Source organism: Phaenicophaeus curvirostris, chromosome 6 (genome assembly GCF_032191515.1).
Source record: "Phaenicophaeus curvirostris isolate KB17595 chromosome 6, BPBGC_Pcur_1.0, whole genome shotgun sequence".
NCBI lineage: Eukaryota > Metazoa > Chordata > Aves > Cuculiformes > Cuculidae > Phaenicophaeus > Phaenicophaeus curvirostris.
The window spans coordinates 16,059,415-16,085,577 of NC_091397.1; the positions used below are offsets into that span (position 1 = coordinate 16,059,415).

The window sequence follows — 26,163 nt, forward strand, 5'->3', positions numbered from 1 at the left end:
GGCTAACAAGAGGCAGCACTAGTCTTGCCAGGAGGCTTTTTCCTCCACAGAATCTCTACCACACAATGACAGTCTTGTCAATATTGTTTAAAGTCAGGCCCTTCCTCTCTTCAAACTTCCCTTAAGGAACATCACAAGATACACGTGAATGCTATTTTAATTTTAATAGGGGGCCTGTTTTCCCAGAACACAAGGATCCTCCAATTATTAGGACACAGATCAGTGTAATTAGTTCAGCTGCCTCTCTGCCCTCTCAAACTAGTGGGACATGCCTGACTTGTCCTGCTTCCCAGCTCCACTCCCATCCTAGACGGCTAATCACTTACATACTATCTCTGCCTCTTCCATTAATAACACAACCCCTCACATTGAAATAGCTACTGCTTTGGCTGCTTTTCACCCAGGAGTTCAAAACCAGGTTCCCAAGCACAACTGCAACTTCAAGAAACAGAAAACCAGCTGGTAGAAACCCCATCAATTACAGTTTCAAGCCTTTCTTGAGGACTGCTAGCATTAACTTAATTAATGAGCTGGAGTCTTAAAGACAAGCAGTAACTGGTGGACATGAAGGCCCAGGGAAACTCTGCAGGCATGGGTGGTAGCAATAAGAGACGTGAGCGCGGTTCTACTCTAAGACCACACGGTCTCCTGCAGAAGCATTTTTCTTTCATGTACTGAAGTGCCTTAGCACAGTACTTGAAAGCTTAACAAACACAAAGTATTACAGCTTGAAGATCTTGGATAAGCTGAGTATTTAACTTCCTGAACAACTAAACCGCATAGCTTATAATGACCTTTACATGTACTAAAAGCTTTATAGCTGCCAGACTTGATAAGCACAAGTAACTAAAGTTATTCATAATTATTATTTCACTAATTTTTCTGTTTGGGTATGTTGTCATTTCTGCCATCCCGCACGGTGTGAGAAGAGGTTATTAAGAGAGACAGACAAAAATGTTCATGCATTTGTGAATGTGCTTATTTTCATATTGCTCAAGCCAGAGCATTTCTGGATGCGGTCTCACTATGAAGGTCTAGGTTTAAAATGTTGACAAGTATGATTTAGATATATTAATACCATAAAAATCTTAATTATACTGACAAAAGCTGCCTCTCAAATTTACTTTGTTCAGGAAATACTGTAATATGTACTACTATAAATTATTATTTTCCTAATATAAAAGGAATTTAATTTAGAAGCATCTACAGTTATTAATAACTGCTAGTTATGCCCCAGTGTACAGTTGCGCTCCATCAAGAATGTTACTCACTTACACAGTATTTAGCAAAACTTCTGCAAAAACATTCAGAGGAACTCACTTCTGCTCACTATTTACTCAAGCCATGAACATAAGTTGTTTTGATTTCTCTTGTGAAACTTCATTTATGCAGCTAGCTGATGTATGTTCTGATAACTTGTATCCTTGTTATATCAGGCACCTCTGGATTTACCATCAGTAAAAATGATAATTCAAATTCTTATTTTCTGTTTCATTTGGTAGCTAACCTGGTTCAAGTGCTCCAGCTTTAATTCTTTAAATAAACAAAATAAACTATGAAAACTATTGGTAAAAAGCTTAAGTAATTATAATCAATTTTCAATATAGTCTCTACTTGAGGGATTGCTCTGGATGGCTCCAGTTCATTACCAACCTTAAATAAACAGCGAAGTTTAATTTCCCCACCACTTTATTACAGCCTAGGCTGAAATTAACAGTACATTTCCTGTATGCAGGTAGCATTTTTTCTACAGCTTGGGAAGACGTTACCATCTCTTGCTTATGCTTCCTTGGGTAGATTAAAGTTAGACCATGTCCTGTAACTCTGCTCTGAACTTTCAACAGGGATATCAATACACTGAAAAGGAAGCAGGGTAGTGTATAAAACAGTTCACCAAAACCAAGTTTTTACTTCTCGTCCTGCACTTACCTAGAAGGAACCTGAACTGAAGTCAGAAATCAAAAAAAGGCATCAGGAGCTAAATGCAGCTAAGAAATTTCTTACAGTTTCAGAGGCTCTCTACAGAAAGTAATTTGGTCCATGCTGCTTCTTAAAATGGCAATCATAACATTTGTTATTAGCATAACCTATCTAACAAGTCTTAGAGGCAAAGCAGTGAGCTATTTACGAGGACACTAACTGAAATGCAAGTCAATGTGAGGAGATGAACAATAAGCAAGACACCTTTGGATCAAGCCTTAGAAGAGCCCTCTGTATGATTCTGGGGAAAGTCTTTAAATCTGGCATTAGACTCATGGAACTTCCTCAACCATCTACTCGACTGCAAGAAGTTGGTGACTATCTTTGTTTATCAACAGAACAAAGAAGTGGTTCCCCATTAACTTACGTGGTACTTTAAAATATTATATAAAAATGGCAGTCCAAAGCAGCAAGTAGTATGCTGAACATTAGATAGGTATGTTCTTGATAAGTACAGAAAGCAGATCATCATTATTATAGAGAATTTTTCATAGTAACTTAATTCCCAATAGCCATCTGCTATAAAGGTTTGGATGTTCCTGACAATACTTGGAGACTGCAGACTACCTAAATGGCTCTAAGTTATTGAGTTATATCCAAACCCACACTAAAGTGGAAGACATGCTACATAAAATGTTAGTCAAATAAAAAAAACCCAACCCAATCAACTCCCCAGAAAAACCTAACAAACCCTCGACCCCCCTCTCTTCATTTCCCACCAAGCAACTTTAAAGCCAGTGCCTACTATTATCCTGGAAAATCGTTCATTTAGAAGAGAAAGGCTCCAGTCATTGATTACCAGAGCTTGATAGCACATAAAACCAAACACAACTACTCCATTTGAATCTAGTGACAGCACACGGGTTAAAGACACTAGGAAAAGTGAAGATTACATTTATTTTTACTCCATAGGATGGATAGGCTCTTCCTATCAAGCAAGGAAGAGAAAGTGTGTAACTAGTGAGAAAACAGTGTTTATTACGAGGAGGACACACATCACACATCAAACCTCTAACCAAATCTCTAGACAGTTCTATTGAGGTTAAAAGCAGTCACCGATTTCACTTTGTCAGTAAGTTCTTTACCCACACTCTCATACTAGAATAGAAAAAAATTGAAAACGGAGAGAAATGACTTAACAGAAGCAGTAGTGAGATTCAGTGTGGAAATACCGAAGTGGCTAGCTAGAAAAGTCAGAATTCCTTACAGCTTTATAAGTTGAGCTCAACTTCTGTATTTTGTGAAATTTCTTGAATAAGAGTTTAATATGAGACAGGCATTAATTTCTTTGACCAAGGTTCTTAAAGGCAGTTTGGTTACGATTATGTTAAAAAATGCTTATCCTTCAATTCCTTGAGGCAGGATTATACAAGTAAACAAAAAATCCATACTTGAAGTCCTGTCATGATTTGACTATGCCTACTACTAATTTGACATTTCATGCTTTCACAAAACTCTGGCTTTGGCATGCTTCATCCTTCAACTTAGCAGTTTTCACTGTTCAACGTTAGGTAAGCCATGAATCACCCTTTTTCAAAATAAAAAACATAACTATCTTATTTCTTTCAACTTGAGAACAAAGGTAACTTAATTGAGGATTTTCTTAGACATGTCCATTTCTTTTATATCTTGACCATTTCATATATCCTTGCTCAGAAAAGCTGTTCTGCTTATTACATTTGGAAAGGGTAGTTTAAGCCCCTGTAAACCTACACTCAGTGTAAACGGCTATCCAGCTAAACTGAGATAGACTTCTAACCAAAGCAGAGGCTAACAAGCAATAGAGGTGTTATTCTCCATCCTCAGATAACTGAAGAGCAACAATCACCTAGACAGATGAAACGATTACAGGTAGCTCGGAGGAGCATGTAGATTAAAGCAACATCATCCTTTCCTAAACATACACACAAACACACATGCAAATATTCACATACAACCCCACAATTTGTAGGCCCATGTATTAAGACAGATAGCATAAATACCCTTCAGACTACAACTGTTCAGTCCCAGAAGTACCTGATGGACTACAGTGGTATGTGAGGAACACCACTAAGAATTCCAGGAAAAATACTGAGTCTCATTTTAATCTGCCATGGAAGATGGAGTTCTTCAGTGCACTTAGAACCAACTTTTCTAAAAAGACTGAAAGACACTTTAAATAAGTATTTGAGTGCTGTACATTCTACAGTCTTACATCTCTTGCAATGAAGGTGATAAACAGAACATGTATTTTAAATATTTACTGAAAATATCTGTCTAATCCTAACACTCAATTAAACAGAACTGCATGAGCAGTTTATCTGATTGCTTAAAATGTTTCAGTCCTTCCACAGTCATGCAGAACTTTTGGACTGATGGCAGCAATGCACCAGTGCCCCTCTTCATTCCACAGCAAAGCCCATTCAACATATTTACATCCTCTGCACAGGGAATTTCCATTCTCAATGCATGTTAGCGTATCTGCACAATTTGTGTGCATATGCTGCCTCACGTTACACAGAAAACAGATGAGAGACCAAACTCTGTTCTAGTTTTCTAAATTCAATGCAAAACCCCAACTCAAAAATTTAAGTGAAGAAAAGAAAAACTATGAGGTTAAATCCTGTAGTTGGTGCACGAAGAGGCATCTAGATAAAATACCGTCTATATTTTATTGAAATATGGACTTTATGGCTAAGTACAGATCGAGTTTTAGATTAAGAAGAAAGCATCATCAGCTATCTTCTGTTGAAATAGAAAATAAGGTAGAAAATAAGGTAGAAACAAAAAAAACCAAAAAACCCAAACAATAAAGAAAACTTAACTTAAATTGTCTCAAGAAGTTCCTAAGCTAAATTCCTTCCTTAAATGAGTTCATTTAGATAAATTCTGTGAGATGAAGATGTAGTTAACATGCAAAAGGGCAGAAGTTTAACTGTTTCCAGACTGTCTGCTCATGAACTCCTGTGAAACTTTAAACAAGGCCATTTGTCTACGAAATGGTGCAACAACTCAGCTTGTACAAAAGCGGTTCTGGATACATTCCATCCCCTCAAAAGGCATCACTGTTCCAGAAGAACAAGCTTTCAGCAAGGTGTGAATGGTGACAGTGGCCTCACTGAAAATTTCTTACAGAAAAATGGATACAGCAGTGGCAGCCAAAAAAGGTCTAACAAACAGCTGCATAAATCCCGGTTTTATATAAACTCAGAAATACTTTGAGACTTTACAAACCCTCTAATTCTTTTTCTCTATCACAGTGAGAGAACACTCTCCACTTCTTGTAAGTCTGTGTAATAGTTTCTAGATCTTAAGTGATAAAAACATATACTAAATATAAATTAAAAGAACACATCTGAACTTCCTCAAGATGTGATGCTATCTTAAATTTACCTTTTTTAGCCTGAGGATATTAATCTGCAGAGGTTAAAAACAAACCCGAGGGTTGAGAAAAACACACTTTTTAAAGTTTTTTACTGTTATCTTGGGGTAACCCAAATAACAGGCCGATATCTAACAGAAATTAACTCCCTTTAATGATATTCAGTTTCATAAATACGTTCCTCCAGTATCTCTTGATCCCACATTCTTACAGGCTTTTGCATACTTTTGTTCACAGAGATATAAAAAGGACCTTCCTTCTGTATGCTGAGGAGTAACAAGTATGCTCTTCTAGAGCCTGGCCCTCTACACTGCTAGCTCTCGTGTGCTTTGCTCTAAGATGCAAGATGAGGCATTGCACTACTCCCTTGGAAAGAACAAAGGCTTCAACATGAAGTCTATCACTAACTGAACAGAAGGATTACAATAGTAAACAGTCACAAGGGGTGCAAATATCCCATATACTTAATTTTCCCATCATGATTTGTTTTGCTATACAAGGATCCTCAGTGCAATGGAAAACACAAAAGTCCTTTGTGCAGAGGGCAAGTGTAGCTGAAATAGTGCCAAAAAGACTGACGTTTTTTGCTCCATCTGCCTGCTAAAGACCACACGAGCAATCAGCCAGCTGTCACTACTGTCGATCTCTAATATTCAGAAGTTCCTGAAAGACACACAAAAGCCCCCAAACCCTCACTCACACACAAAATCACAGCAAAGAAAATGTAACATTGCTGTGCAGAGGAGACTAGGAGACAGCGTAATTAAGAGGAAGACTGCAAGGAACTCCAGGCAACTGTTTTTTCTGTCTAGCAAGGATGAGAGGGGGCCTTACATCATGGTTCAGCAGCAAGTAAGGGTCACAGCAGTAGCTCAGTGTTTGACGAGTAGTGGCAGTACTCTTACAATCAAGGAGATTTAGCACAACTCTAGTATGACACTAAGAAAACAATACATGCAAGCCACTGTTTCAAAAAGCAATTATCTCATGGGCTTTTGGTAAATGCTGCCACTCTATTAGCTAACCCTAAAATAAACACACAAAAAATACAGGGAGTGGTAAGGGGGAAGATGCCCACAACAAAAAAGCTGTTGCTACTTTTTCCTTTTGCACTATCACCAGGCATTAAAAAGGATAAAGCCTAAACAGAAAAATGAAAGGAAAATCTTACAAATGCATTTAATCCTACCTCTATAAAATCATATTAATCCACACTCCACATGTTCATAAGTTAAAGATATACTTAGCCACTGGAGGGCTCTTAAATCTTTGATATTGTACATATTGGTGCTCTACTGCAAGTACTTTTTTACTTACTTTTTCAGATTTGAAAAGCACAAACTGTGATCTCTTCAGCATGTACTTAATGCTACTACTACATTTTGATCTCAAACTCATATACATGCTTTGCTTTAAAATTAACATTTACCCCCCCAAAAAATTCAGAATTTATGTCATAGCATCATGATTTGTGGTTTTGTGGTTTTTTTTCAGAAAGATATGAGCAGAAGAGTGATCAAGCATGTTGCACTTCAATGAAGCTGGAATTAAGTCTCAATACTCCAGAAAAAAAAATAGCTTTACTTTTTCCAAACTTGTATTCAGTTGTTGGCAGAAAAACATGTAAAAAGGAACATCACAATACAGAATCACAGAATAGTTTGAGTTGGAAGGGAACTTAAAAATCATCCAGTTCTAAACCCCCTGCAAAGCGCAGGGACACCTCAAGGCTGCTCAAGGCCCCATCCAACCTGCCTTTGAACGCTTACAGGGACGAGGCATCCATGACTTTCCTTGGCAACCTGTTCCAGTTCCTCACCACCCTCATTGTGAAGAATTTCCTCCCAATGTCTAGGCGAAATCTTTTCCTCTTCAATTTATAGCCATTCCCCCTCATCCTATCACTACATGCCTTTGTAAAAAGTTCCTCTCTAGCTTTCCTGTAGCCCCTTCAGGTACTCAAAGGCTGTTATAAGGTCTCCCTGGAGCCTTCTCTTCTCCAGGCTGAACAACCCCAACCCTCTCACCTTGTCCTCATAGCAGAGGCACTCCAGCCCTCTGATCATCTTTGCGACCCTCCTCTGGACCCATTCTAACAGTTCCATATGCTTCTTATACTTAGGATTCCGGAACTAGACACAGTGCTCCAGGTGAAGTCTCACAAGAGCAGAGAAGAGGGGCAGAATCACCTCCCTTAAACTGCTGGCCGCGCCCAGGATACAGTTGCCCTTTTGGGCTGCGAGTGCACACTTCCGGCTCATGTCGAGCTTCTCATCAATGAGCAGTCAGTTAATCATAATAATAACCCAGTCTGTTTTCTTCATCCTCTCAGGTTCCTTATTTTTCAGTTGTAATGTCTTAAGACTCTGTCTTTGCCACGTAATCACTGGAAATCAGATTTCTTCTTCGCAGTATGTGCCACAACTGCACATTCCAATACATGAGGTGGCACAAGCTTGCCTACTATACTAGCGATTAGAACTAACTCTCCAGTATTTAATACAGAGAGATAGCTGTGGAAAGCCTCACAAGAAGCTCTATTTTAAGTTATGTATCATTGGGACAGGGGAAAGACGACTTAAGGCATCCTTGATGTTGACACTAAAAGTAATTTTCATGTATCTGCTAGGCAAAGGATTACCCCAACAGAAAGAATTACATTTTTAGATAAGGAAACTGAAGGTATCTATTTTGATATGGCTCCTGAAATGTTACTCATGACTATAAAACTGTTCCATATAAGGAGCCAACATACAAATTAAAAAAACCCAAACCACCAAAACAAACAAACAATAAGTAGAATCCCATCAACTATGATTTCAAGTTTGGTAGTAAAACTTCGCTACAAATTCAGTTTCTTTATACCACTCAACCTGATTAAAATCTCCCAGCAATGCAACAGCATACTTCAGCCAGCAGCATGATTTAACATACTTTATACTTTTTTCCTCTTTTCCAAGTTCTTTACTTAATGGGAGGCGTTTTTTTAAGGGGAGGCACTTAGATACGATCCACCTACCAAAAAACGTAGAACTTCATAAAAATCTTCAGGAGACAACTTCCATAGGAGAGTTATTCAACAGTCAAAGGGGTAATTTCTAATCATATGTATAAATCGGCCAAGTGCAACTTTTTCAGAACAAGTTTTGAACAAGTATGTGTAACTAAACCCTTTTCATAAAAATCACATTATTAATGCAGAAGTATGGAAAGTCTATATAATATTGAGTTGTTTACAGGTTAAGATTTCTGCCTTTACAGAGTATGAATGAGAATTTTATTTGGGCATGAAATATGAAGTAGCACTGTATATGCTTCTACTCTGAAACTTCCACATGTGCTGCTACTGCCATTCCTCCCATGGCAGAACATAATATAGTATTTTATTGTGACAGGCTGCAACCGAGAAAAAAGGATGACTAAAATAAGAAAGAAAATAGAGGGTGTTGGTTTCATACATCTGATACTGCAGAATTTTTTTTTAAGTGGACTAAAGCCTAACCAAAGGGAGTTTAGTTCTTGCTGAAGTTTTTTCTTGTTCAAAGTCAAAACTCACAAGTTGCTTGCAGTAAGCATGGCGTGTTAATTAGTTTTAAACAGGTCATAAAAGAGTCATAGTTCACACACAAAGCAATTTAACTATTCACTAAAATCCTATTCAATAGTCAATGAAGCTTAACAAACTGCTTCTTCCAGAGGTCTAGCAAAGACAAGTTCCAAACACTCCTGAAGTGAAAATGTATGCATTGACCTTGGTTAGCAAAACACATCCAACATGGAACATGCAGCCAAACTCATTTCCCCACTTTGGCCACCCCCACCAGCAAATGGAGTATTACAAATCACTGTTAGAAAACTTAAGTGATTTTTTCCACAAGTTGCCCAACCGTAAAATGTATTTTCAGGAGGAGGAGGAAGCCATCATTACCACTTTACATTTGTAAAAAGTTACTGCAAATCTGTGTATATTAAGCCAGTCTCAAATCCATAAAAGTCACGTAACAACACCCTCCCTCAAAAGAGGGGATGTTAATAGAGGGAAGATGAAAGGATGGGAGTACAGATCACCCATAGGGAGATATTCCCTTGAACATAATAGCCAGCTCTTAGATTTTTGAATAATACAAATCCAGTTGCTTTAATACAGTTGACTATGATTACCATTAGTTGTGTTAAATCTTGCTTGAAATCTCATATTTTATTCTGTTACATAACACTTCCTTCATACAACGCTATGTTCTGGAATCTTATATCTTTATGTAATACAGAGCTTACAATCCCTCTCCACAACCTTCCCCCACATTTCACATTAAACGAAGATGAAACAAGTGCACCTTAACCTTCATCCCACAGGACAGTCTGCCTTGTCTCCTTTCATGCCTGCTTCCCTGTGCACCCCTCTCACTGCAGCCCACCTCCCTAGAATAGGTGCAGGAGCTCTGAAACACAACCCAAGGTCACTCCTGGCTGAATCTAACCCCAATCACTGGGAAACGTTCCTACTTCTCTTCACCCGCAGTATGATACCGAAGCAGATAAGCAGTTGAAGAGAAAGTCCACTGTGGATGGTAGGGGATGAACTTAAAACAAGCTAATAATTACATATAAATGCCTTCAGCCCAGGTAAGTGCAAGGGAGATGGTTGTAAAAAGGACACAAAAAGTGGGTTTGAGAACATGGCTCCTTCTTCCAGTGCATTTCTAGTCACATCCTCAAGCCATTCCCTTCGCCACTCTTCGACTAGCATGATGGCAAACAAGGCTGTTGAAGCAACACCGAGACTTCAATAAAGCCTACAGCCTCTCAACACCATTTGTACTGGCAGTTACATGGATACTTTCTTTTAGGGTTTCTTGTTGCGATAATACCTGGAATCATTTCTTCAATGTATCAGGGAGGCTGGAGGTCTTTACAAGAGATTTAAGAGCACAAATCTGTTTGGCTTGAGTTCATTTTACTGTTAGCTGAAAACAAATGTCAGTATTCAAATATTAATCTGTGATGTTTACCAGCAAAAAATACAAAAAAACAATTGTGCCAAGAAGCAGAAAACTTCTTATTCCAATGCTTTCAGTCCTCACTCAGGGTTACTCTTCCACTTTCAGACTTTACAGCAAATGTTCAAACTTTATGAGTACCTCCATTTGTATGAGACTGTTTTTTCATTCAGATTTATTGTCTACTGTTCTCTCAGAAAAAGCACCACACCAACCAGCTGTACTTGAAGTATGATTTCTGATCATTCTTCCTGTTTTTCTTAAATTCCTTTAAAAAAAAATAAACCCAGAAACCTTCGAACTGATTTTCCCCCTTGAATTAAAGTGCAGCCTTAAGTCATTACAGCTCTACTATGACAAAGCTGGTTCTCAGAAGCTTCAGGCTTGAGACATCTCAACTCCACAAACTCCTTTATATTAGCTGTGTCTACTAGCTGCTCTTCTCTTTTCATATATAGAATAATCTTTAAGCAGCATATGTCCTTGCCTATGTGTGTATGTTCTGGCAGGTTCAGGCTAAAAGGGTTACAGGCCATTTGTCAAGCCCTATCGCATTTCCTCCACGCCCTTCCTCTCGTGAGTAACCCAATGCCGCTCACAGCTAAAGCCTGATGCAGAAGCATGGCCATGGCCGAGTGAAGGCTATTATTTGAACCTAGCAAAACTGGTGCACACATAGTGAATCACAGCTATTAAAGTACAGGGCATGACACAGCAGAAGTTAAATTGATGAGAAATTAACAGTTCATCAGGCTTGAGGAGCAAAGCCCGATCCTCCAAAATATCAGTTTCATTTTTGTGTTTGGCCAGTTTGGTTAGACAGCCACTGGAGCCACCAAATGCCAGCATAAAAGAGAGGTCATGCTACACCATCCTTCAGACTCATGGGCAAGGAAGCCCATACTCTACACATAAGAATCTTGTTCCATGCTGTACAGCTTGGGATTTGTAACTGAAAAGTTTTGCCTGTGTAACACATAAAACCAACTGACGACCCGCACAGTTCTAATTGTATTATCTGGTTTATCTTAGCATCTCCAAAGGGGTTACAGAAAAATCAGAGTTTTGTCAATATAAGATCCATTGTAATTTAGGGAAATATTACTGCCATAGCTGTATCAGTCACAAGTCACACTGCCACACCTCTTGTCAACAGCACTGAAACCAGGACAAGTTTCCAGTACACGAGTATCTTGGCTTTGGCGTTCTACTTTCTCTGAAATACAGTTGTGCTTTGGGATGAGATAACAACAGACAGCTGGAATATCAACTTTGTTTCCCCCATCCACAGCTTCACAGACAAATTTTCTGTACTTCACAATTAAATCCATCTACTGAGGCAAACTTTTTCCCTTCCAAATAATACATTTAAAGTGAATTAACTGCATGTCACAGCAGCAATCTCGTCTTACTCAAAACATACACAATAAATCACATGCAGAACAAATCCTTAGAATAACAGAACAGAGATACAATAGGAGAGGCCACACCAAAAGCTTTACCATTCTGTTTCAAATAGGTCAGTGAACTTTACAATCATAGAATAATATAATCACCAGGTTGGAAAAGACCCACTGGATCATCGAGTCCAACCATTCCCATCAATCACTAAACCATGCCCCTCAGCACCTCGTCCACCTGTCCCTTAAACACCTCCAGGGAAGGTGAATCAACCACCTCCCTGGGCAGCCTGTTCCAGTGCCCAATGACCCTTTCTGTGAAAATTTTTTTCCTAATGTTCAGCCTAAACCTCCCCTGGTGGAGCTTGAGGCCATTCCCTCTCATCCTGTTCCCTGTTACTTGGGAGAAGAGACCAGCTCCCTCCTCTCCACAACTTCCTTTCAGGTAGTTGTAGAGAGCAACAAGGTCTCTCCATAGCCTCTTCTTCTCCAGGCTAAAGAACCCCACCTCTCTCAGCTGTTCCTCATATATAATAAATGCTTCAGTATCAGGATAAGGACTTTTTCACTTCTAGGCCAGAAACTTTTTGAGAAAAACAATAGATTAATTCTTAATATATTTAATTATGGTTGAGAAAGCCTGAGGATGCTTCCATACTGGGGAAAAGGAGTTAAATCCAGTTGGAGGCAAGTTGCAAATGGTGTTGCCCAGGGCTCAGTGTTGAGTCCCGTTCTGTTCAATACCTTTGCTGATGATCTGGATGAAGGCATTGAGTGCACCCTTACTAAGTTTGCCGATGACACTAAGCTGGGAGGAAGTGTGAATCTGCTTGAGGGCAGGGAGGCTCTAAAGAGGGATCTGAACAGGCTGGATCAATGGGCTGAGACCAATGGCATGAGATTCAACAAGGCCAAATGCCGAGTCCTGCACTTGGGGCACAACAACCCCGTGCAGCACTAAAGGCTTGGGGAAGAGTGGCTGGAAAGCTGCCTGGCAGAGAAGGACCTGGGGATGTTGGCTGAGCCAGCAGTGTGCCCAGGTGGCCAAGAAGGCCAATAGCATCTTGGCTTGTATCAGAAACAGCGTGGCCAGCAGGACCAGGGAAGTGATTGTACCCCTTTTCATGGCATTGGTGAGGCCACATCTCAAATCCTGTGTTCAGTTTTGGGTCCCTCACTACAAAAAAGACAACGAGGTGCTGGAGAGTATCCAGAGAAGGGCAATGACACTGGTGAAGGGGCTGGACAACAAGTCTTAGAAGGAGCGGCTGAGGGAACTTGCGTTGTTTATCCTGGAGAAAAGAAGGCTGAGGGGAGACCTTACCACTGTCTACAACTACCTGAAAGGAGGTTGGGTGTTGGTCTCTTTGCCCAAGTGACAGGCAATAAGGATGAAAGGAAGTGACCTCATGTTGCACCAGGGAAGGTTCAGATTAGACATCAGGAAAAAATTCTTCACCAAAAGTGTTATCGGGCACTGAAACAGGGTGTCCAGAGAGGTGACTGAGGCACCATCCCGGAGGTATTTACAAGACAGGTGGACAAGGTGCTCAGGGATATGGTTTAGTAGTGGACAGGTATGGTTGATGTCAATGATCTCAAACATCTTTTCCAATCAAACGATTCTATGATACTTCAGACAATATAGCATCCAGCGATATACATCCTGAACAATGAGACAAATTAGCATGCAGTAACAGATTCTGGATTTACAACCCACTCCACCAGCTCCTTTCTTATTTCTTATTCCAAGCAACCGCATAATGCTACTTGGACAGTAAGAATGTGTTATAGTATCTACTTCTCCTGATCTTGCTAGAAGTTACTTCTGAGGTGTCTTAAAAGAAGGGCTCCTCTCCTCACATAAAGCCAAGCAGATATCTGTAGAATATCTTCTTCTCTTGGGACATGCTGCTGTTGGAATTGCTTTTCCTATTTCTGATGGAGAAGTTTGAACTTAAAGAACAGAGGCAAATTTTAAAACTTGGCTTCCAAAGTTATTTCTGTGCAGAAGGCCTGTAGCAAACTGTTAAGTAGGCCACTAAAATCACTTAGAGCACAATACAAGAACCATAGGAATGCCCACTCAAGATAAGGCTAAGTATCATTCCTACATCTTAAATTAAGACTTTAACAGCTAAAGGAGGCATAACTTCACACCCCCACTCTCATTTCTCCCCTGGCTCCAGTAACATTTATAAAAGTGGAGTAAGCTGGGGGAAGAGCAGAAAACATCAAAGAGGCCACTCATGTCCAGATTAGTGTTGTCTGGAAAACACAGTCCTTCAGTGCCTTTTCTGTATGCAGAAGAGGCATCCATACGAACACCACAGAAGTGCCAAAACATCCCCAGATCAACTTCTCTGAACTGCAGTTAGCACTGCAGTAGCCCCTCTATTGAGACTATTGATGGCACAGTATCATAGAACACAATTACTGATATTGCCTTTCGCATTCCAGGGACAGACTGACTGGAAGGAAAGGACAGAGGCAGCACAACATGGTTATATTGTGCAGTAGCATAGGAGCATCTCAACATTTCACAAAGTTGGGTCATTTTAAACATAATTTATTAGCAAGCTGTGCTACGATCCCCCCCAAGCAGCTAGTTCAACAAGCTAAGAGTTTTCACGTTCGGATCACTAGAAGTACAGCAGCAAACTGATGTTCTTCAGTTCAAAACCAAGTTGTGCTCTGGCTTTACAACTCACCTTCACAGATGAAAGTGGAAGCCTTTAACAGTGCCTCCTGCCACACCTAATATATCTTGTTGGCTGTGCTATTTGTTAATGTAACAATAGCATGTGGTTATGTGGAATCAAAAATAGCAAAACTAATACCAGTGACATTTATTTCTAAATGTAAACAGCTAGATTCTGAAACCCTGAATAACTGAATTGTAGTCTGGACAGCTTCTTAGCACCAACTAAATGCCACACATTTTGCCTGCAAATGAGCTGCAAAACATACTAGCAGACATCTTCACAGTAGTTTGCTTCATGGTTTGTTTCATCTGTCCCAAACACATTTTAAATTGTTTGAGTTGGTTTGGGTTTCTTTGGTTTTTTGTTTGTTTGTTTGAGCTAAGAGCTATAGAAATACTCTTCATGAGACTTTTCCCAAACTCCAGCACACTGGAAACTTGGGGCAAACTTGTTTGTTTGCTTGTGATACTGGTTTCACAGGGGGCTGCAACAATGATAAGGCTAAAAGGTTTAGGATAAGAAATTCTTGTACACATAGAACTTTCTCCCCCTTTTTCCTCTCCCTTAATATTCATTAACTTTCCAAACCACGGCTAATAGTTGTTCTGCTTTCCACACTGAAAAATTGTTACAGTCCAGGGTATCAAAAACATTGGTAACCATTTGAAAGAAATTATGTATGGGTACTTTTCAGAAGTTACTCTCCATGAAATGCTTTGAATGTGCCCAAAAACTGTTTGACTCATTTGAAGGTGTTTCACTTGACTGAACAGCTCTATTAAAGTAAGCATAGACCATATAGATTTTACATGGTCCCTTAGCATGTTAACTGCTGCTTTAGTGGTTCAAAATAGCCACTGGAAAAACAGGAACCAGCAGTCCAGACTCCAGTAGACACCAGAGCAGGGGTCTGTCTCTAAGAAAAATTGTTTGATATACTTCAAAGGAAATAACTGACAGATATGATAATGTTGTTAGCAGTTAATCCAGTCACAGGACAAGAGATGCGTATCAGTTACCAAGACTCGTTATTTTATGTTTTATCTTGACTCCCTGGCAGTAGGAACTTGCTGCTGTTACCTGGCAGCAAGGAAACTACCAAAATACTGAAGTTGTAAGCAACAGGTTTGTTTTATGTTTTAAAACCAACATACCTGTTCCTGACCAGTTCAAAACAACAAGAACATACCTAACTAGTTCATATAAGCTCCCATTATAAAACTGGTTATTTAATACAGATGTCCCTGTCCACTGCCTTCACATACAAGCAGAATACAATTCTATATGATTATTATATGACTGTTCTGGGTCATTACTGACCTTGCTCAAAACATTACAAGTTTAATTCCTGAGCATCATCCTAAAACAAACCCAAGGTTGAATTTCATATTTGTGTATTTGGTACATACCTTACATGTAGTACTTTATACAGATTTTCTACACTTGCTGAAGGCAGAAGCTTCTTCCTGCTTCACCAGAAATTAGATATAGAGCTGCTAGAGCTAAACATCCCAGTTAGGTTGAGTTGGGAAGACCGTGGAGAAGAGGAAAGAAATGGAAAACCCTGTACAGTTCAAGAACTGTCAAGGTCCACTTGAGCCTCAAACCCAAAAAGCATTCACCTTTCATTATCTTTGCAAAATAAACAGGAAAATAGTGAAGACCATAGCAAGAATACAAGAACTGGAGGAGTGGGTGTGGTGAGAGACAAGGAACTATTTAGATAACTCAAAAGAAAATCTGGGATGGAATGGATGCAGCCTGGTCTAAACTCGACTTAAATTCTTCCAGCACAGACCATGGATGTTTTTTTCTGAACCTGATTAACACCTCAATGTTGGTGTTACACCACAGACTGCTAGCATTGATTTAGTTCAACTCCTGTTACACACTACTGCAACACAAATACCAGGCCAATAACATCCTCCAAAAGAAGAAATAAGTGTAATCAATTTACAAACATCAAAACATTTTCCTATGTCCCTTCTCTTGGGATAGAATGAATACAGTGAAAGCCTACAACATCCAGAACCTGGAGATATTTTGGTTTATGCTGTTGAAAGTGTAAGTTTTCAGCCGATAAGGTAAAACAATGCTCTCACAAACCTAAAAAAATCAGGTAGGATACAGTTCCTATGGAAATACACTCCAACTTAAAACAACATGCAGCTCTAGAAAGCCTGTGGTGCATATGCGTGAGTTAGGCTACACCTCAAGTAAAATAGTTCTTGCGAAGAGTTTATCAAGTTAGGAAAGTATAACTCTTATTGCTTGTGGCAAAGCAATTTGTGGCGGTGCAACCAAGCATTGACATTATAACTCTTCACTCATTTCTACAAAGAGCTACATTCTACACTGAACAGAACTGCACTGAATGTGGATGGTCCTCACCAAGTTACTCTCCTCAAAAACCTCTGTTCTGTTTCATTTGCAGGAGGATGTTAAGTAAAGACACTTGTTCCTATCCAGTTTAGCAGACGCTGCTTGATCCCCCCCTGGGGAGTAGTCTCACACAGAGTTACTGTCACCAATTAGAGCCCCCCAGACAACTCCTGCCAGATACAAAAAGCAGACAGGCTCTTGGGGCTGGCAGCATCTCAGATCTGATCCTGGCCAAGACCAGTGCCATTTGCCAGCTGTGCAGTGAAGGGTCAGGTTGGGCTGTGTTTCCAGAAGGCCAAGCACCTTAGGTAGGCTGAAGTGCAGAGCACCTAATCAAAGAGCAAGCACGTTCAGGAGAAAACCAGCTCAGAGGATAGGTGAACATACTGCATCTGCTGCACTGCAGAAGCTGACATCCCTGGTTACACACCTTATACCAGCCACCAACTGCCTAGCAAGAGAATATAGAAGAGTGCATTCAAGAGAGGAAGGGGGGAAAGATTACAGTTTCACATCATCACTTTGCAAAATAGCTCACAACTACAGAGTTGCAAGGATGCTGGCTACTGGCGTACTTCCTTTATCCTTACTGTCTGATTTGCACAGCAACCACTTTTCCCCCCTTCTGGAAGACGCAATATCTAACTGACAGAGGAGAAGGGCATGGCGGTGGGGTTTGCTTTCAAATAAAAAATACTACATTTGCACACTGCTACGAAAAGTGAATTTGCAGCCTCTCTTGGTAGAGGCAGAAGTTTAAGGTGCATTGGCACACAAAGAAGGATCAATCTCCTTAATCAGTTATTCCACTCAAACAGCAGAAAAAAGGAAAAAAAAAGGTCTGCAGTATTTGCAATGTAAGCTTTCCCCTCCTGCTCCAGTCAAGAGCACATCATGTTTAAAGCTGGTTTTAAAAGATACTCAAACATCAGGGGGCGGAAAGGATCTTCTAACACAGGGATGCTAACAGTACACTCACTCTTGCTGAGTTTTTAGCAGTCAACAGCAACTCATACTGTGTGTAGTGGGACTACCTATTTTTCTTCCCAACATGACAATCTGGTTGAAAGACATCTTGGATACGAGGTGTAGACCAAGAGCATCTCCAGCTTACTGTGGGGAGTCTACTGCACATGTGCCTGAGAAAGTGAATTTGGCAGCACCCAGCCTCCAGAGAAAGTATGGCCAGGTGCATTATTTAAAAACTTAGATGTCTGATATCTGAAAAGCTAAGTACTGCAAATAATCTACGGTTCTACCTGAGTAGGCATTTTACCTGCTGTTGTCCTGATATGAATCAAAGAACCTAGATATCCTCCTACAACCCTCTAGACTTCACATACAACTCGACTGTGGAAGCGGCATAAGAATCAGCCATTAATTCACTTCTCTGTTTGCCCATTGGGGCAAATAACAACCCTGTACCAGCCCCCAGATTTCCCTAGAACTATCTATGGAAGCACACCACAGATGCCAGTGCTGCTCACTGACTCTTTTGCAGCGATGTACTTTTGCCATGGGAGAGGAACACAGGCATATCCATGTTAAGCAAAGACAGAGTAGAAGATATACATGTCATGTTAACACCTAAAAGAATATTTAAGACTCCATGTTTTTTCCAAACTTTGCAATGCATTGCACACCTGTTATCTTAACTGAACTACATCTGAATAAGTTTTTCTTAACTTTGCTTAAGCAAGCACTTTTGGAAAAGTTTCCCAGAACACAAATACTGGAAATTTTGTAAACAGACTGTAATTCATTCACAAATATGTAAAGAATTGTCTTCCCCTCAACCCTGATTAAAACCCAGATACCAACATGGTGATCTAGTCAGATATCGTGAGTAGCACTGATCACAGAAGTTTCACCCACCAGCTCGAGAAGTTCACAGTTTCTGCTTTATTATTTATTAAAATTTTATAAAGGCATTATAAGCCCATTTAATAAGTTCAATTGCGGACATCACAAGATAACTTCTGATAAATTCCCCAGTTTTAACCACCTTTTAACATCTGGCACATAGAGGCAGAAACTCTGCCAAAAGTAATGGCTGTAAAGCAATGTGTATCTACCTGTGCCTGACAGAACTACCCAACTTCAGCTTTCACATCTTGATCCCTTTGAGCTATGCGACTGAGACTTAGCACAACACTTCCTACCCTTCTTTGGGGTAAACTCAAACTCTGCTTCTTTATTCTCAGCATTAATAGTTTCACTGTAATTTTTGTGTAAGCTCTCTTTTGTAGGAGGTGGTTTGTTTCTTTTGTTGTTTGGTTTTGTTTTCTTACTAAATGCAGACACAATCTTTCCTGTAATTTACTCTATGCTGGCAACTGTTCTGAAGAGCTGGCACAAAACACAAGCACGACATTCTAGTTGTGGTCTTCACTAGTGATACATCCAACTGCAGCACCACCAACTTAGCATGTTCCTGCACACAAGAAGCCATTTCTGAGCGTCCCAAGTTAGCCATCATGAATCTCAACATCCTTCAGCATCACCTGAAGGTATGCAGACATTTACAGCAGAGAGCAACTAGAGTCTGAAGAACTATTTTGTATTTTCTGAAATTACATTCTACTGAAATTGGTTATTCAGGACTGAAATCCCCCAAAGGTCAATATTAAAAGTCAGCAAGTGAAGATTCCCCCTGAGTAGATAATCTTACTTACTTACTGCTACATATTCGACTAATTATTTTCAGGCCACTAGTTTCTTTTGTATTTAATTTCATAAGTTTAGCTATCAAACATGTGGATTTGAAGTCTTCAAAAGGATATTTGGAACAGCTAAAAAAATGGTTTCTAAAAACAAACATTTCCTAAAGACTTCTTAAAATTTACACTAACGTAAAAGGATCAGAAGTGAACATTGCATAGACCTTTAGCAATCAAACATCACATTTTAAGATCATTGAAGGAAGGAGATAACTTTTAATAGATCTTCTTAGATAATCTTTAGAGATGTTGATTTCTACGGAAGTAGATTAATATAACTTTTAGTTCATGAAATTAAACTAGTTCTTTTCAGTGGCAATTTGGAGATATTAATGTAAAAATTCTAATATAATTGCGCAGATAGATTTAGCTCCTCTGTAGTTCTAAATCACCTGACAATTCTCAAGTAAAAGCCACGACACAAGAAACCAATACAAACGGCTGTTTCAAAGTAGACAGATGCTGCCCTGATACAGTTACAGAAAAGAAAAGAAGGAAGCACAAAGATACTTGTCAGGCTGCATGAATTGGTAACTGCTGAACAACACAGTGAAAAAGACAGCACGATGTTTAAGAAAGAAGGGAGCTACAGGTCCCTTTTAGTCTCCTCCTGAGAAACCTACACCTGAAGGTGCTGTTCAATCAATCACATCATGACTTCACATTCTGAGATTTTACAAGTGACTGTTACTAGTTGGACTCCTAAAAGATACAAACTGTGTGCTTCACCAGTCCACTAATTTACTGCAATGGTGCAAACCTACTTATGTTCTAACATGTCTCATCTCCATAATTAAGGTCAAAAAGACTGTAAAAAAAAACACTGTACAGTATGAACATTAAAAGATGGAGGAATTTTAGCAAGAGCTTTGCACAATATTGGAGACCTAACTAAAGCCATCTATTTGCTTTAAACACCATTCTTCGGTTCTTGTCTCTGTCTCCCTGCTCAGCCACTTCACTAATTAAGTGCAGAATGTATCCTGTGGCTAGTAAGCACTCTCAGTATTGAGGACAGCAATTCCAAGCTGTCTGTATATTCAGAGACACGCTCTCTCACTATGAAGAAACCTTTAAAAAGGAAGTATTACTACAACAGGAAGAAAGTACAAGGGAGTAAGAAAAGACATGATTGTGTCTAAGCTGCTTAGTTACAGAATTGACTCTTCCCTGATCTGAAATAACAAGCAATTACTCTAACCACATTGAACTCATGGCCATTGCACTGAAAAAAATCACTGCTATTAAAAATACATATGATCTTAGTTCTCCATAGTGACATCACACACATCAAAGTAGCTTTTCAATTACCAAACCTCCACACTTGAATGCATCACACAACAGTTTCACTTATGATCTTCAATTCAGTACAAGATCACTATTTAAGTAATCAACAGAAATTAACATTTTAGGTTAAAATGCTAGTTGTGACCAACTCTGACCACACATGCAGCTGAATAAGAGAAAACAGGAGTTCATTGCTCTTTCCTAGCAAGACTTCAAGATGGCATACTGATTGTAAGAAACTCATTTGTTTTCCAGTATGAGAGAACAGAAACCTCAGGTGGGTCCAGCTGCAGCTCAACACCAAAATGTTCTGAAGGGAGGTGCATAGAGCAGAGGGAAAGCAGGATGCCTGCTTCCTAGCTGAGGGGAGATGCCAGTCTGAGTCCCAGAGAACTGGAAGATACTTAAGATGAGACTTCTAGATAAAGCTTCGAGACAGGCATTATCTTCAAATGTAGCATTCAGCACTCGGGAATTTCAACTACAATTATTATTTTCAAAAGAAAAGTAACACAGGAGAGAACTCAGAAGGGGAACTACAATAGCAAAAAGAACATCACACAGTTCCACGACTGATAAAACCAGCATTAGGGTGAAATACACCTCACAGAAAATGAAACAGATTTAGGAATACATCAACTACCTAAGTTCCTACTATGATCAGTTTTATTGACTGAACAGTTCTTCAGGTCCACTGGCTAGCTATCTGCAGACTATAATCGGAGCACAGGCAATGAGCTGACACCCTGGCATCTAAATTTAGGTGCTCAAGTCTGTAAGCCAGCCCTGGAGTTATAGAGCCAAAACACACAGGCATGCTGATAGAGGAAACATACACACGCCGTAAGCAACTGCTGGGAGAATGGTCCTGTAAAAAAAAAAACAAACATTTTCCAAACAAGGATTCTCATGAGAAAATAAGAGCCAGTACAGTAAGAAAGCCTGCTAATAGAGCATGAGTTGAATTCCTGAACTACGTTCCATACAAGTTTCAGTCTGTATGAAAAGCAAATGGTTTCTAGACAAACTTAAGGAGGGAGAGATTCTGTCCTACAAAAGTTGTCTTCAAAAATAGTAACACATCTGAATGACTTCCAGCACACAACTGGTCAGGAAAAATATCCCTCTTTCACGAACTGTGTGAGCAGGGAAAGGCTGACAAGAATTTAGCTTTTTAATAAGTATTATAGTTGTGCCACATTTTTCACCAGCTGCTATATATGTGTATACAGCAATAGGCTTAGAAACTATAAAACTAAACAAATAAAGGTTGAGCAAAAGAAAATAATCAATTCTTTGAAAAAAAGAAAAAACCTACACCATAGAAGCCATGAGAATTTAAAGCTAGGTCATGCTGAGACACTACAATATGACAACAAAGTACCATTTCCCTGAATTGCTGTAAATCGACCACTTGTTCTTAATCTGTCCCAATTGAGAGATAAAATAAATACAGAGCATAATCTCTGCATCCTACATCTTCCATGGATTCATTTGCTGACAGAGCCAAGGACTGCATCTATTGTTTGCCTACAGAATTACACTGGGACGATGTGTTCAACAATTATGCAGCCTAGCATCCTTCTCTCTCTCAGTTCCTCACTATCACACAGTTACAGAAATAGAAGAAAAAAAAGCATGGACTTATGCTCTCGACCCTTAAGATGACAACAGCTGTCCTATCGTGAGGGGTCCATACAGCTTCTTGGTGACCAGGATTTGACACAGTGGAAGATGACTGACACCTCTCTCTACAATTCAGTATTTCTTTCTCCTTTGGGTTACCTGCCAGCTTGACCAGGGATTATTTTCAATCAAGGACCAGGATGAAGAAGCATAGATTCAAGCAGCAGTTACAAGATCTGAATGAAATATTGCTGTAAATAACATGGCATTGGTTCTGCATTATTCCACCTTCTTGAAGTGTCACAAAATCTGTCATTTCCACACTTCTACTAATATTTCATCATGACGACCAGAGCAAATGCTTTCCCTGAACCTTTGCTTAATGGGCCTTTATTTCCTTCATCTAATACTTCATCCAACCTTTCTGTTATTTTGTTTGAGCGCATAAATTCATAATTATTTTAATTGCCCTATAATCCCTCTTAACTACTGGGACAATGTTGACTTTGAGAAAAAACGACAAATAGAAACCCCAGAAACCAATTCCTCAATACCAAAGGTGCTGAGCTGTCAGCTCATTTGAGTCTTTAGTAGTTCCTACTTAAATAGGATCAAAGACTGTTTTAAATGAACAGGTGAGGTGCTCCTAGTTTCCCTTTCGCAATGGAAATTTTCTACAACATAACCAAGTTACAATATTTAATGAAAGGTAAAAGTAAGAATAAAAAACTTGGGGCTGCCAGTAACCGGACATGCTAACTGGGTTAACTCCACTGTCCCCAGACAGAGGGAAACTTGGGGCCAGAACCACTGCTTTCACATTTTAAGATTAGGCCATTTGCATGTTCAAAACACTTACATTCTTCAAGATCTCAAAACTATAGCAGGCCATGATGATTTACTGCAAATGCAGATTTTGGTACAGACTGAAGGAATGCTTCAAGTCAGCAGGCTACAGGCCTCAGAATGTGGGCTTTCCAAATTAGTAAGATGATTCTGCAGTGTGGCAAGTTGCAGAGGCAGATGAGCTGAAGGACCCCCACACAGCAGGCTTCTGGTCAGTTATTCAGCCAGGAATCATAGCTTGAATGCACTTCTGCCTGTGCCTTTAGAGTCTAAACTATTCCAAATTAGTCAGCATTTAAGGCACATTAGAGCTCATTTATTCCTCCAGGCACCTGTGTTTAGGATAGTAAGAGACATGTAAGATCAGATGTGTTAACTTTATGTTCCTGAATTGTCAGCTGTTGGTATTACTGAAGCACATAGCTGCCTCTTCAAACTAAGCTGCATTTGTGATTCAATGTGAAATTAGACAAGCAGCACACAGACTGTTTTGCTTGTTCTGTAACACATTTTTAGCAATGCCTAAGTTCTAAAAACAAGAGCACTGTTACTTCCTTAATATTTGTATCACTTAAAAGAAATGCCGTTTAATAGCACATTTGACTGGCTGTTCCCTGCTCTGTCACTAATTTACTCCCTAGCTGTTTGTCTCTGCTGCATTTCTTCCCACCTGAGGTTGGCAGAAGAAGAACAGAAATTTTGGCCTTCTTGGAAGACCCTAAGAGCAAGTAGGGATGTACTGCCTTGCAAATAGGTATGAAACAGTAGGATCATTTCCTTCAGCATTGCTCCTCCAGTTCTGCCTTTATATGTCACAGCTAGTAGGGCTGCTTCTCCAAATCCCACCTCCACAACATACCAGATTTGGCAGCCAAACACGGGAGCATTAGCTACTAGAAAATCTCCCTTAACATCTTTCAAGTCTGTTTCAGCCTTAAAAAAAAAGAACATAAAGAAAAGTTCCTACACAGCATGTAGTTTCATAGCCTGACATAAAAGGAGGTGGGCAGAAATAAGAAGAAAAGCTGTCATTATATAACAGTATAAGTAGCATTTTAAGAAAGGTAGGTTTGATTTACCAATTAAAAAACCCTCAATATTGCAAAGTAAGCATTTGACTGTTGCTTTTCAGTTCTGATTAACAGAAGTGAAGGAGTTTCTGGTATTATTTACAAGCACCCAAGATCAGTAGATGAGAGCTCATAAGCAGCTCTGAAAAACAGGTATCAGTTTCATCCAACTATGGTGGAATTGTTCAGTCTTGCTACACTGTGGAACAGTAAACGATGAGGCATATATATATGTGTAGGTGAATATTCTAGATATAACTTACTAGTTTACAGCCTGCAAAAGTAAGGGAGTTTTAAGATGCAAATTCTTGCCGTCATTAATGTTATACAATTAAATTCAGTATGCAACAAGGACACAAGAGCCAGATACTTAGGGTTCTGTATGCAGGTTGGTGTAGCATCCATAGAAATAGAGTATGGCAGGTTATGATGAACAATCAGGGAAGAACCTGCAAGAAAACCCAAACCCACTCCGTGCAGCTGTCTGAGATACAGAACAAAATGATCTTGACAATGTTTAACAGAGGAACTAAACCTACCCCTTAAGCAGCAAGAGATAATGACAACAGTAGGTTCCCCAGGAGGAGTTATTGGTAGCACTAAGCAGACTGGAAACCGCAAATGTCTCCCCAACACATGCAAAATTTGAAAGGATGCAGCTAACAAGGAATGAAAGCCATTACTGAAACCCTATCAGACCACTTCCTAACCCCAAATACCTCTTCTGCCCCCCTGCCAGTGGCTACTGCCTCCATAGCACAGCCCAAGTCCAGCCCTCCTTCACTTCACTTTAAAATTACTCTGCTAGGTTAAAGCCTAACGTTCCAGCTCACGTGCCGGGCTGTGACTTGTGAGGCTGAGGACTTCTTCAGTTGCTCCAGTGATGGAAGCAGGAGCCAGAGGAGTGAGGCAATTGATCTTCTTCAGCCACCCTGGCTCATCTGGGCTAGGAGGGAGCAGCAGAGCCCAGCTTTCTCCAGATCACTCATTTTCCTCTTTATAGGTGAACAAAAACAACTCTCACTAGAAAAACAAACAAACAAACAAAAACAACAAACAAAACCACCCAGCTCATCAGCAAGTCTTTGTGTGAAAGCATTTTAAATCTGAAAATTGGGTGCTGGGAGAACCATATCTGTTTTCAAGCAGAATGTTTTTAAGCATCTGTTTTTAAGAATCTGTTTTTAAGCACTTACCCACCAAGCTATGAAAAGAGAAAGTAAACAGTGAAACACATGGAAGAAGCCAAAGGCAACTGCAGATCTAACATGAAGAACATCAAGTTTCAAAGTTTAGTTTAAAAAACACAAAAGCACACTCATGCTTTCAGCATGACTATAAGGTTTATTTAAAAAAAAAAAAAAAGTCCTTGTTGCTTAATGTTGCTTTTTATCTCTGAAGGTAAGGAGGCAAGTTATTTCCTAGTTTGGAAGCCCTTAAAACCCAAAAAACCTCCTTCTTTACTTAAAAGTCAACTTTGCAGAGTTTTATTGAAAATTGAACAGAAAAATCCCAAACAAATGCACATGTAAGGAGGAAAACGCTGGCCGAAGAGTCAGATGAAGCAGTGCTCACCCGCAAGGTGCACGGCTCAGACAGACACGTTAAGCCATTTCGGGCAAGGCCTCAGAAGGCACAGGGTAAATCTACACAATCTGAAAACCCACAAGTCGGAGAGAAATTTCCCACAAGCCTCGTGTGAAAGACTGCCTCCTTATACTCAAGTCTTTGAATAGTGCTTTTCTTCTGAAACAAAGTGTATGAGGTACAGCGAACAAACTGTAAAGGT

At 39.7% G+C, this 26,163-nt stretch overlaps 1 protein-coding gene across 1 annotated transcript in view; it reads right to left on the reverse strand.

Annotated features, from left to right (window-relative positions):
* The window catches only part of ZEB1 (zinc finger E-box binding homeobox 1), a 128,065-nt gene that overhangs the window by 83,694 nt on the left and 18,208 nt on the right, over nucleotides 1-26,163 (reverse strand). The gene's annotated exons all lie outside the window — the stretch shown is intronic.